At 36.1% G+C, this 12,698-nt stretch overlaps 1 protein-coding gene across 7 annotated transcripts in view; it reads left to right on the forward strand.

Moving 5' to 3' along the window:
• The window catches only part of OTUD7A (OTU deubiquitinase 7A), a 118,271-nt gene that overhangs the window by 22,760 nt on the left and 82,813 nt on the right, over nt 1–12,698 (forward strand). For 2 of the 7 annotated variants that reach the window (XM_084532420.1, XM_084532426.1), the window contains exon 1: nt 12,389–12,473. The exons of the other annotated variants lie outside the window; for them this stretch is intronic. The gene's annotated coding sequence lies outside the window, so the exon portion shown is untranslated. Of the gene's footprint in view, nt 1–12,388; nt 12,474–12,698 lie in introns of those variants that run through there. 7 annotated transcript variants of the gene reach the window in all.

Below are 12,698 nucleotides of genomic sequence, written 5' to 3' on the forward strand. Positions count from 1 at the left end.
TTATTCTTTACTTAATAGAGAACTTAAAGGGGGAATGAAGGAGTGGATAGGAGATATGTCTTTTTTTTTTTGTTTGTTTGTTTGTTATAAAAACTGAAAGCGAAGAGCTGCTTAATGTGTTTATCAGTTCTGTTATTGCCCAAGGTTAAGACTCAAACTTGAGTAACCTGAATAAACATGCCCAGTTCTTTCTGAAAGAAGGTTTTTGATATTAGGAATATTATGAACAAAGGGAGCTTTGTCTCTGAGGCCAAGTTTTCAACTTTGGGGAAAACTGATGAAGGTCAGGAAATGGCTATATGGTAAACCTGTGCCCTTAAAACTGGGATGTGAGTAAACTATTAGTGATCTGTTTTTTTCATACAACTGAGTAACCATATTGTATCTTAAATTAACTGGAAGACACAGAAGGTTGACCCCTTAGATAGTTGGTCTGTTTTAATTTTAGACACCTAAATTTAGACTTTGGACTCTCGTTAGAGCATTCTGTTTGAAAGATTTGGACTGGAACCCAAGAGCTTTACTCTGTCCCTGCTTACATTATTGTCATGTCTCTAAGCATACCACCCACTGAAATTAATAGCACTTATCTCTGTGTTGAGGCCTTCTCTAAAAGCTTTATTTTATTCATTTTTCACTACTTTTGCTTCAGAAAATGCCTATGCTGCAGTTTCAGTTATTAAAACTGAAAACTGAATCAGATAAGGAAAGGAGAGATTTCCCTCTCTAATAATCAGAAATTTACAACTGGCTGCTGAAGATGAAACTAATTGTGATCTGTTCATTTAGCTTTGCCAAATTTTTTAGTCATAGAATGGATTATTACATAAAGCTTATAGGGGAAATAGGAAATTGAAAATATGACTGTGACATTTTAAGTACACCTGAAAGCCCACTAGAATTCTCTTTTTAGTTCTGAGATTTTTTTTTTTAAGTTTTATTATGATTATTTTAACTTGAAAAAAGTTACTCTCCCAAATAAAATGTTCTTTCAAGTCAGAAAATCTTGAATACTTTGTGTGTCAAAATGAGTCATTCAGATAGTTTTGGAACTTGCTTATGAAATCTAAGTCGTGACTGACATTTATTGTGTGATGACCATTGCCCAGCGCTACAAGTAAATTGGTCAATGTTCTGCAACGTGTTCTGAGGAGACACTGCATAAGGTCCATTAAAGTCACAGAACAACCAAGTTGTAACGCTGAACTGCTAAATCTCTTTCGCTGAAGCAGTGTATTAGCTACGTGTCAAGCTGGATGTTACTGAAGGGAGTTTGAGGCAGAAGCCCGAGCAGTCTGACAGAAGTAAGGTGTAAGAAATTTTATATCAAAACTAACATGGTTGATGAAAGTTAGGAATATAATATTAATGTGTGTTACTGCTGATAAAATTTTGAAATTATGTGAGGAAGAATTACTCATTGGCTTAGGTTTGCAGCTAACATAGATTCCCATAGTTGCTTGGATTATGAAGGAAAAGGTGCAGTATGCAGTAAATCTTTCAGTTTTCATGATCAAGAAAACATATTTAAATAAAAGGAGAAGTTACTGCATGTGTCCAGAGGAAAGAGACTGAATGAGATGTGTGTGTTTTGAAAGGGAAAATAGTGTTTGATACACTGAATTTTACCTGTTAGCTCAGCACAATTGCACATTCAACCTGTTAATGCAATTCAGCATTGGAAATCAGATCCAGCATGTCCTGTGCTGGACAGTGTTAAAATCAGATGAATGCAGCTTTATATGAAACCAGTAATCTTTAACTATTATAGACCAATGTCACTCACTACAGTCTACTAGCCAGATTTCTGGGTTGGGGTATATCACAGCCACATACTGAAATTCCAAAATACATTAGGATGCTAATCTATGATATTGTTCCTCATACATGACAAAAATAGTGTTTGAAGTGGCACTGTATTCCTTTAATCACCATCTTTTATTCTCAGCAGCTCAGTGGAATTAAGCTTTGGGCCAGACAGTGACGGCTAAAAACAATTTATATAAGCTTTGCAGAAAGCAGCTATCATGAAGCGTTCTTTTATTTTTATGTTTAATTTGGGAAGAGAGTAGAGTTATTTTCCAATACTGTGAAGAAAGCAACATACATTTCATGAACCATTTCAGTTTCACATTTCAATGCTATCCAAGAGTAAATGTCAGCAAAATCTGTCATCCCCCACCTCCCTGAAGCTATAAAAAAGCAGCTCAGGAGTCCCAGTTCTCTCAGAAATTTCTGTTACTAATACAGTCTTTTTTTATTGTACATGTCAAAGACCATACAACAACTCTGCATAGTCATTAAGGCAAGAAATACAGAGATAAAAGTATGTGATGTTTCATCAGCCTTCTCCTGGGCAAGGCCCCCAAAACGAAGCAGCAGTCTTGTATGGCAAATATGAAAGCTAAGTAAGAACGTGCCTGTGGGCCTGTAGGCATGTTCTGATGAACACCAGCACTATGCGTTTCCCAAATCCTGAGAGAAGTAGCACAGTGAAAAACAAGATTAAAATTCATGAGGAATAAAAGCTTTTTTTCCCCCCAATCAGTGGTATAATTTTCATTTCTTCTGGAGTATGAGAAGCAGTAGAGTTGTTGACAGTTTCGGCTTGTGCTTTCACAAAACTTTTAGTTTATCATAATTCCGATTAATATTTTCTTTTTAACTGGCAGAAATAATTCACTTTTCTACCTTTAAGAAAGTCCAGAGGAGGCTGAACTGCATGGTTTGGATTTAGCCATTTATTTAAGGAGTACGTACTTTGTCTGATTAGAAACACCATGCATGGCTACAACTGCTAGGTGGCAGAGGGAATATCCTGTTTATGTTGTAGTCCAGATAACAGAATAAATAGATTATGTAGCTAGCTGATTAGGACTAGATCAACTAAAGGTCACTATGTATGTTTGTTATTAATTTCATATTTTGGGTGGATACATAAAGACTGGATGTGAGTAGTTCATTCTTTTTCAGGAGGCCTGATCATATAATCTAAAAGAATTTTAAATACTGAGAACATTTAAGATTTTGAATTGCTTGTGTGTCTTTACTTTAGGAAGAACTGCTGAGTTTCAGGTGTCTTTCTGGAAAAATAGTCAACTTTGATACAGGAGATTGCATGTAACGGGGGATGAAATCTGATAGTTCAGGCTCACAGTTGAAAATTCTGTAGGCTAGAGTGAGAATTGAATTTGATAGATGTCTAAGTGGAAAAATCTCTTAAAGCAAATACAAAACAATGAACCTAAGATATTTTGTATTGGAGCATTCTGAAAGTTTGCCATACAACAGTAATTGTATAATGTATTTGTAATAATGAGAGATGAATACTTCTAATCTGGACATGTAAATGTATGGTAGAAAAGGAGATGGTAAATTATACAATCTCATAGGTTTTAAAAGTAAGTCCTTGCTTGCTATGTTATCTAGTTCATCTTTAAATGAATTTTGTTACTCAAACAGGAATGATATTGCAGCATGACTGTTAAGGCTAGGAGTTTGAGACTGAAAGTTCAGTAAATTCTGTGTGGTATCTGCACAGCAATCCATGTAACTGGGTAGTTAAATCAAAAGATAGTATAGAAATCTGATAATTGTAAAGGATTTACTTTGCTAAAAAGACTGCTCATCTGCCAGATTTTTTTTTTCCTGGTGTATATATACATTTTGCCTAGTGTTTGGGGGTGGTTTTGCTGTGGGTGTCTGAGAATATGTTTGTGATTGATGAGCTAAGATGTTTTTTTCTAATACTGAGGCAAATAACTATTGATGCAACGCTCTAGAAATTGCAGTTCCTGAAGAGAGAGGGGGAGAGGTTCTGCTCCCACAGTGTTCCTGCTGTCTGGCAGTAAGGTTTGCCTTTGGTCAGGAGCTGTTGTTGAAATAACGCATGCAGCTTCCCACTGCTGGATCTGCACATGCAGTTGTTGCTCTCCAGAAGCTGAGCTACAGCTGTGGTCAGCGGACGATGTACCTAATACAAAAGCAAAACTTCCGAGCTTTGGAAACTTAAAAATGCAATCCTTCAGTGGGGAAAGGAATTTAGCAATTTACTGCCTAGTGAAACGTAGCTATTAGCTTGTTTTATTAAGTTGATTTAGTAGCAGTTGTGTTGCAAGACATTTTTCTATTTATTTCTCTTTCCAGGATTTGGGTGGAGGTTTTCCAAGAAATAATAGTGTTATTTCTTATGTCATATAACTTGGCATTTTCTTCTCCACTTTGCTTTTGTTTTCTGTATCTCGGGAAGATTATCTGTCTCCTTTATAATTTGCTGGATTGAGCAAAGGTTAAGAGGCTTTTAGGACTGTATGTAGGTAACTTGGTTTGCCAGCTTATCTTCCAGTAATATTTGACTCCTCTGACTGGCAATATAGTTCTCACTGGTTCTATATAAATTACTTGGTTCACCAAGGCAGCAACTTGATTTTTGTTTCTCTAGTTATTTTAGTGTGAATTTTAGATTTTTAGATTTTTTAGTGTTCTCTTAGACCTTCAAACTCACAACATACTTTGGCAGTTAATCTCTCTAAATGAGGAAAAACAACAACAACAATAAAAAAAATTAGGACATGGCAAAGAAAATTGCTGTAGCACAGTGCAGTGCTTTGTGGAATATCAAAGTTAAACAGCTTTTTGATGTGTTTGCTTCCTGAGATTGAGTTAAAAGAGGCTTCTGTTGAGGAGTGAAATAACTAGTGATGTATATTTCCAAGGTTTTGAACACAGGATCAGTTTAGGTATTGGAATAGCTAGAAGTCTCCTTATTAATTCCCTTTCTACGATTGTATGTGTACATCTACACAGCCTTCTTGCTGCACAGGCCACTTATTCTTAGTGGGGAGAGGAACCTTACATTTGTGCAAGGTTTATCAGATGTAAAGACCTCACATTTTTCCTCACAATCATATTTGAGAAATATTTAGCACATGGTAGAGTTCTCATTTAAAGGAAAATAATTTAAATTACTCCTTCCATGTACTGTGATCATTAAACTTAACCTGTGTTTCAGGATTTCAGATTTTCCTCCAAGATCTTGACAGATCCTGGAAATCAATGGGATAGCTAAGATGTTGAAATATGTCTTCCAGAAGTTACTTGAGGGCATAAAGGCTTCCAGCATGATATCAGTTGCAGTGTTCTAGCTGCTGAAGAGCCACCAAAGCTGGCTGGTTGGGTGTGTTTGGGTGATACTGAGCAGAGCTGAATTAGTTAGGCTGTGATAGGGACTCCTGGTCAGATATATATACAGCACCGATTTTGTGGGATGTGAGCATGTCTGCTATGATAGGACTACGGCAACAGCTGGAGCAAAACAGGGTTTTATTGTTGCATTTTGACTTCAGGGAGGAAAACCATACTAGGATCCATTTCATTCTCTGGTATATGCCACACCAATGAACATATACATCCTTTTCGGCTTTAAAAATCCATTAACTGCAGTCTACCATTGGGTTACCTGTTATACATGCCATTCTAAATAAGGGTCTTACTAGGAGGGGCTTGGTAGAATCCATTTTGAGGACTAAACATCAAGATACTGGTTTTCATGAAGTTTTGTTGTTTGTTTTTGCAATAGCATGATGAAAAATAGTTAATCTAGTTTCAAAGCTTAATTGATAATGAAAAATTGTTTTATGTTTCTGTGTCGGTCTACTTTGAAAAACTGCTGTTTGCTGTCACCAAAATTTTATAACGAGCCTGTATTATGAAACACTGTGAATTCTTTGAAGAATGAAAAATGAAGACACGGGGCAGGTGCCTGCACAGCTAAAAATCAATGCAAACCAAACTAAGTTCACTGAGTTTTTCCATAGTTCTAGTGGAATACTTTGTGTAAATGATTCCAGTTTTACTGAAAGTAAATTGCTATGAATACGTATCTCCTCTCCTAAAATAAGTGTGTTGTATTCTGCTTACCTCCACATTTAAGGAAGTGCTTTGTTACAAGTTAGGTAGAGGTAACTTCAGCCACAGGTGCAGAGCAGCCAGTTCACGATGTGCTGTTGCATGGATATACGAACATGGAATAAAGCTTGTGAAGAGTTTGTTGTAGAAAATGACTAAAAGCCATTAGCTTAATGAACCTGCACAGCCAATTTAAAGAGCTAATCTTATTTTATGTCAGTGATTAGTATCATAGAACAGCCTTAACTCCCTTACAGAATCATGCTGAAGCATGTCTATGGTGCTAATTTAAAATGTTACTTCCAGAAATGAATGCCCTTCCTTGGCGAAGGCTGTCTGAGCTGTTTCAACTCTGTAGCCTTCAAAAGTAGGTGATGGCACCAGAAAGTGGTGAGGCTGTGTGTCATAAGTTTCCTTCCTATCTTTACATAGTATTTTCTATGAGCATCTGCTTTAAAAAATAAAAATAAAAATAAAAAAAAAAATCTTTGTGTAATCAGCAAACTCATTCTCTTACAGACATGGGGTTTTGACTTACCAATGAATTGTTATTTTTTTTAATTTCTTAAAAACAATCCACATTTGCATTATGTGCTTTTAAATAGTAGGTTCCTTTATGCCATGGGGAATCTTTGAAGGGAGTGAGAAATTATAATTCTGACAGATGAAACTAATGCATATAGTATTAATTTTGTACTTAAAGTTTGCCAGGTTCATTCTTTGGTGGTTTTAAATAAATTCAAAGTGAAATTGTTTAAAATGTTTTAAATTGTGAATACATTGGGAAATGTTTAGGCTTTATATCAAACTTGATACCTTGTTTTTGACAGCATATGCTGTATTGATAGTAGTTTATGATTTTGATCACTGGATGCTGATGCCCCAGACCCTTTACGAGCTGCTCAAGTATGAGGAATAATACTGCATAGTTGGACAGGTCCATATTTATAACTAAAATGTTGTCACATCTGCCTCAGGTTACCTGCTATGAATAAGAAAGGAATTATGCCTTCCTCTCAGATGGATCAATTACTTCCTGATGAACAAAATGTCTTAAAATAAAAACCCATTACCATGCCTGACAGTCTCCAGGTTAAGACAGGCCAAGTTGTATGTTCATACAACTCCATTTAATGGTGTCTTCAGCTGTCAGTGTGTGAATTGTCATTGAATGCATCAGAAGGAAAAAGAAATGGGAGTGATTGTCAGGCGTGACTACCAATCATCGTTCTGAGTGCCCAGATGTTCTGTATCGCCAGCCATAATCCTGTTGGCTACTTGCAGCCCAGGTATGACTGTAGCAGGCTGTAAAAGCATATTTTGGAAATGTAATAGCACATTTTTTCTTATTTATTTTTTAGAGCAGGTTTTCAGTGCTGTATGAACAGTGATCTGCATGTGTGTGAGGTAAGAGAAGAAACAATGAAATGCTATTATCTGATCTTACAAGACAAGCTTTCCAAAGCTCAAAATAATCTGTTTATTTTATGCAAAAGAGGGATAAAAGGAGATATAATTATGGTCTGCAATTGTCAGAACAGAGAAAAAGGCTCCTGATAGTAGAAGAACATGGTTAAGTCTAGCACAAGACTGTATTATGAGGCCTAAGACTTGGAAGTTGGAGCTAGATAAAGCAAACTGGAAGCAAGTTCCCCCAGATTTCCAGTGGCAGGTCTACTTAACTATCTGGAATCTGATGGGTTTTCCATCAGTGCAGATGGTCTTCCTAAAATTAATTACATAGCTCATATGAAAGTCATAGACGTGTTGCAGAGATGAACTTCTTTGGCTTGACTTATGCAGTAGCTAGGTGATTGTTTGTACTGTTGTTTTCTGAACTACTTCTGTGATTGATTTAAATATTATTCTGAAATCTGTAGGTGGATAAAATTGCAATTTCAATAATGATAGTGTAGTTAGAACAAATTTAACTGGCTGAAACTCTGTCTTTAAAATTGCCTGGTTTAATTTTTCCCCTTCATTTTTAAGAACTTGATGAAGAAACTTCTGTTAAGAAATTTCCTTTTTGAAAACTTTGTAAATTTCTGAACAAACTGAAATAGAATGAAAAATTGTTTTTGCTTGTCCAAAAAAAATAACAGAAATGACTCAGCTGCAAGAAAAATACAGCAAAATAGGAGGAGAAAAAAAAAAGTCAAAGGAAGTTTTACAGTGTCAATTTATACATGTTACGAATCATAAGGTACTGTCCTTCCAAGCAGTCCATCTCAATAGAAACCTTCAAGCACTGCAAGCCTATTACAGGACGAATAGCTTTTGCTCTGTCCATCTCTGGTTATTTTTGACCTTTTCCCTTTTTTCTTCATTTTGCTTAGCATGGTATAAGTATGTTTGACTACCTATGTTTTTCCTCCTTCCTTTTTCAAGATGGCCAGTTATGGCTGTAATTGAAAAAAGTCTGAAGAAGAAAAATTCCTTTTTTCTTTATACATATATACATTTATATGTACACACACATATATAAAGTACATGGGAATATACTGATATATATTTGCTTTGTATATGCATGCTTGTATATATATATTCTTCATAAGATCTCATAGTAATAGAATAATAGCTCTAGAATAATGATGTGGTTGATACTATATTCTTGACATGAATCCGGATACCATGGAAAAATATCCAAGTTTCCTATCATGCAACTGATCTATATCCCTTACGTATTTTGCACCTTGCTACCATCTGTCTGCTGGCGTAGTGCGTAGATACGATAATGGGGGAAAATTCCAGTACGCTAGGAAACGGCATACAGTAGCTGACAGCTATTCTGATCCACAGAAACCTTCACATGCTGCTAGCGTCATTGCATCAGACTTGCTGAAAATCTTTTGACCCTTTTCTCACTTGATTTATACTAGCTTTTTAAATTTGTTGCAATAACTAAACATTGTTTTAAAGAGATATAAGTAATTTAGAGATTCTACAACATATGGAAAGAGAATTTGAGAAATTATCATAAAAATGCATATATATGTTTTACTTGTATATAAACCAGATAATTGGCATAACATAGATCTTTTAAAAAGAGTTCAAGGATTTGGCTCAGATCATCACTGAAAACCCTACTCCAGCAGGACTCTTCCATGTGAAATTTGATGTGCTTTCAAGCAGTCTGCACAACTTAACGTTACCTGACTTCACTATCTGTTTAGATGAAACTCCATTCTTATTTTTTGTTGTTTTACTGTGGTACAGTAAGCCAACAAAAGGAAGGAAATGCTGGCTTGAGGGAAATTCCGTTCTGATTTTTGTTGTTTCTATTCTTTTCTGCTTAAATGTTCAGCATTACTTCTTGCAGTATATGCATTTCTTTATTAGCAGCTTTATCTTAACAGCATAGTAATTAATCAGCAATTTTTCCTAGACGACATGTCCAAGGCGGGTAGCACTGCAGTAATTTCAGGTATGAGAGCTTAGAGTCTCAGCTGGGTCTGACATGTGCGTGCAAGGTCAAGAGAAGCATTGCTCAGGTAGTTCTGAGTCTGCAAGCTGTTCCACTTGGCTCCAATTATCTGTGCATTTGGAACAGTCCATGGGGGACAGGATTACAAATGGAGTACGTTCTGGCCTTTTACAAGTATGAATATCTATGTTGTTAAGTATTTGCTATCTGGATTTGTTGTCTTGAGGGTAAATGTCTTGATCCAGCTGCCAGACAGTTCTCTGCTGTTTCTTATTTGAAAATCATTAAATAACTAATAACTAATCAGCAAACTGAGAACTGTATGGAAATGCTAAAGGTATATATGCTAGAGTGGATTGTCAGTCTTCACTTAGACAGCTTCTCAACTGAAAACCTCTAAGAACTTACTGAAATGTGATCTTCAGTCCTGACTTTTTAGCTTATTTTTAAAGTAAATAGTAAGAGCTGAGCCTACTGAACCGTATTTATCTGTAATGAAACCTGGGTGACCTCAGCAGGCTATGTCAAAGATGAATTTGACCAACTGCACATTAATTTCTTTTAAAAAGTACTCTGATACGGAACACTAACTCACCAGCTTATCTGGAACAGTGTATTCTGTTCCAAACTAAATTTCTGATAATAAAACTATTACTTTATTGTTATTATTATTGTACTCTAATGATTTGTATTCTGGTCTTTAAAACAATATACATTTTTTTTTAATTTTTTTTTACAGCGGAAGTTCAAAGCTGGGCACTTCTAAACTCCAAGTGTGTTGGAGTTCTGTTAACCATATTCTACTGGTTAGCAATATGTTAGTCTGATGCTCTTTACACCTGTCTTGTTGAGCTCTGAACCTGGTTTGTATACAAGCCTAGGGTTTTAAAAATAATTCCAGCTATGTAACATCTAGAAAATACAGTCATGTAAAGGACAGAGATTTTCCAGTGGCTTTGATTTTGGTATATTTTTGTAAGTTGTTCTCTGTATGGCTAGCATTGGACTTGAATATAAGAATATTTTCTCAATACTAGGAATTAAAAGCCCATAAAAGTATTTTCTTTCTGAAGACAGAATGCTGAATAATCCTTACGATGGGGAGAGCAGCAACATGAACATAGGAATACTGTCTCTACGGTGTCATAGCCTGTATGACCGTGTAACTGATTGACATCACCAGTCCTCTGCTTTATATCTGCTCTTAAACTGCTGCTTTTAGCGATGGAGTCAAATGAAAAGCTTCACAACAAAATAAAGAGCATCATTACACATTCATAGTCAAATATTCTGTGATTAATCTGCTTTGAATGCCACTTTTCAAAGGAAAGCATAAAAGGTAACGAGAACACTTGGAGAGGAGTAAAGCCATGGCACTTAAGGTAAAAGCCTGGAGCATACTAATGCACTTCAGCAGAAATTGTGCTAAGCCTAATCTGGGCTTTAAGAAGTTATTGCCTAGCAAAAATCTTGGTTTGGGTTAGATTTTTAAGGTGTTGTTCTGCTCAACTGCAGACATGCAGATATTTTAGGAAAGAACTGGTGGTAGTTCTGTAAAAATTCTCCTGAAACGTCTCTTCAGTGTTTGTAAGATAGGACCCTTGCTGTGTTCAGGTTTATAACAGAGAGCTGGTGGCTTGGTGTCTTTGCTTGTCTAATATGATTCATTATATTTTTGCCCCCCTATAAAAGGTAATGGAATGAGATTTGTGTGTTCTTTTTGATGTCTCAGGTGTAACATAGAGTTAGTCTTCTTTTTACTGTGACATTAACAGTATTTATAAAGTCCATGTTAGACAGATGTATGCAAAACCCTAAAGCTCGTTTATACAAGACATTTCTCATGAAAGATGAAGATTTTTTTTTTCTCCTTCTCCAGGAAGAAGTGACTTTATGTAAGAAATGTTCTCGTAAGATAGAGACAATCTGAACAAGAAGCTCATTCTTTCTGGGAAAATGTTGCTTAATATCTGCTTCAGCAACAGAAAACATTTGTCTAGAGCGAGAATTTCCAAAGGATCAGGTTATGTATTGACTGCCTGACATTTTCTGAAGATGATACTACGCAGGATGAGTCTTTTTATTTTCTGTTCATTGGTAAAATGCACACAAAGGCTTTAAAGTTTCAAGTAAATTAAAACCCAATAAAAGCAACATTTAATTTATCGATTTTTGTCATATGTGCTCCAGAGATTTTAAAGTCCCTGCAGAGAGACACTATTTCATTCTCCACATGTGTACAAGTGTTTGCGTGTCCCTCTGACAAAAAAGCAGATGTTATACTTAAAAAAAGCTACTATGGTTTCTGTCCCCTTTCAGCGATTTGTTCTTTGTGATACTGTGCTTTTGTTTTGTTTTGGTTTGGTTTGTCTGCTGCTTGTGTGTAAGCTGGGCAAACTGCTCTGCTTGGGCAGGGGTTGGGCTAGAGCGACCCGGAGGTCCCTGCCGACCTCAGCCAGACCGTGATGCTGTAACTCTGTGTACATACTCGATTTTGAGCCCTTCCCCAAAGCACCCTAAAGTTCTTTGTAAACAGCTCATAATCCAACAGTTTCCAACTGTTTTGCTTCCACTATGCATTTCAGACAAAGGATAAGCAAAATGAAGTCTTTAGCAAACTGAAATGCAGAAGGTTTGATGCTCATCTTTAAAGTTACTGCATGCCATCATACCCAATTTAGTTTATGATAGATTCCTGCTATTGGCAGAATTGTATTGAAAAGGTGAGCTGATTTAAATTACATTTTATTTTCAACTTCTTAGTGTTTTTGGATCACTTTGGTCTGAATGTCTGCCAGTCTTCAGAGGTTTTTTGGTCTGTAATTTATGACTTGTGCAGCAGTTCCTAGCTCCTTGCTTTGTCTATCAATACACCAGGTGAGTGCATTTTGAAATGTGTACCTTGTAATTTGAAAGACTTCATCGATACAAACTCAGGCACTTGAAAAGTTCTTCTGGGAATGACTGGTTCACCTGGTGGTAATTACTCAGGTTTTGAGTGCAGCTGGCAAAAGGAGCAAAGCTGTATGGGATCAAGTTCAAGACCCTGGGCAGAGTGTGTTACCTTCCTCCATGCTGCCATGGGGACATCTGGCAGATTCATCGGAATTGCTATGAAGAGCTGGGAAAGGTGTGACTTCATGTAAGAAATTCTTGCCTTTTGTCATCTCCACCTCTGTCATGATATGCTTTGTCTTTAAATAAATATGTGTGTGTGTATATACAAAAAATCATTAATAATTTCTCAAGGTCTTGCAGGTTAAATAAAGCCAAGAAAGTCAGTGGTGCTGGAAGGCTTTTTAAATGAAATTGAACATTATTACGTTGCAATATATTTGACAGTTCATTGTAATTTTTTTAAGTTGTA

This window comes from Aythya ferina, assembly GCF_964211825.1.
Source record: "Aythya ferina genome assembly, chromosome: 11".
NCBI classification, from domain to species: Eukaryota; Metazoa; Chordata; class Aves; order Anseriformes; family Anatidae; genus Aythya; species Aythya ferina.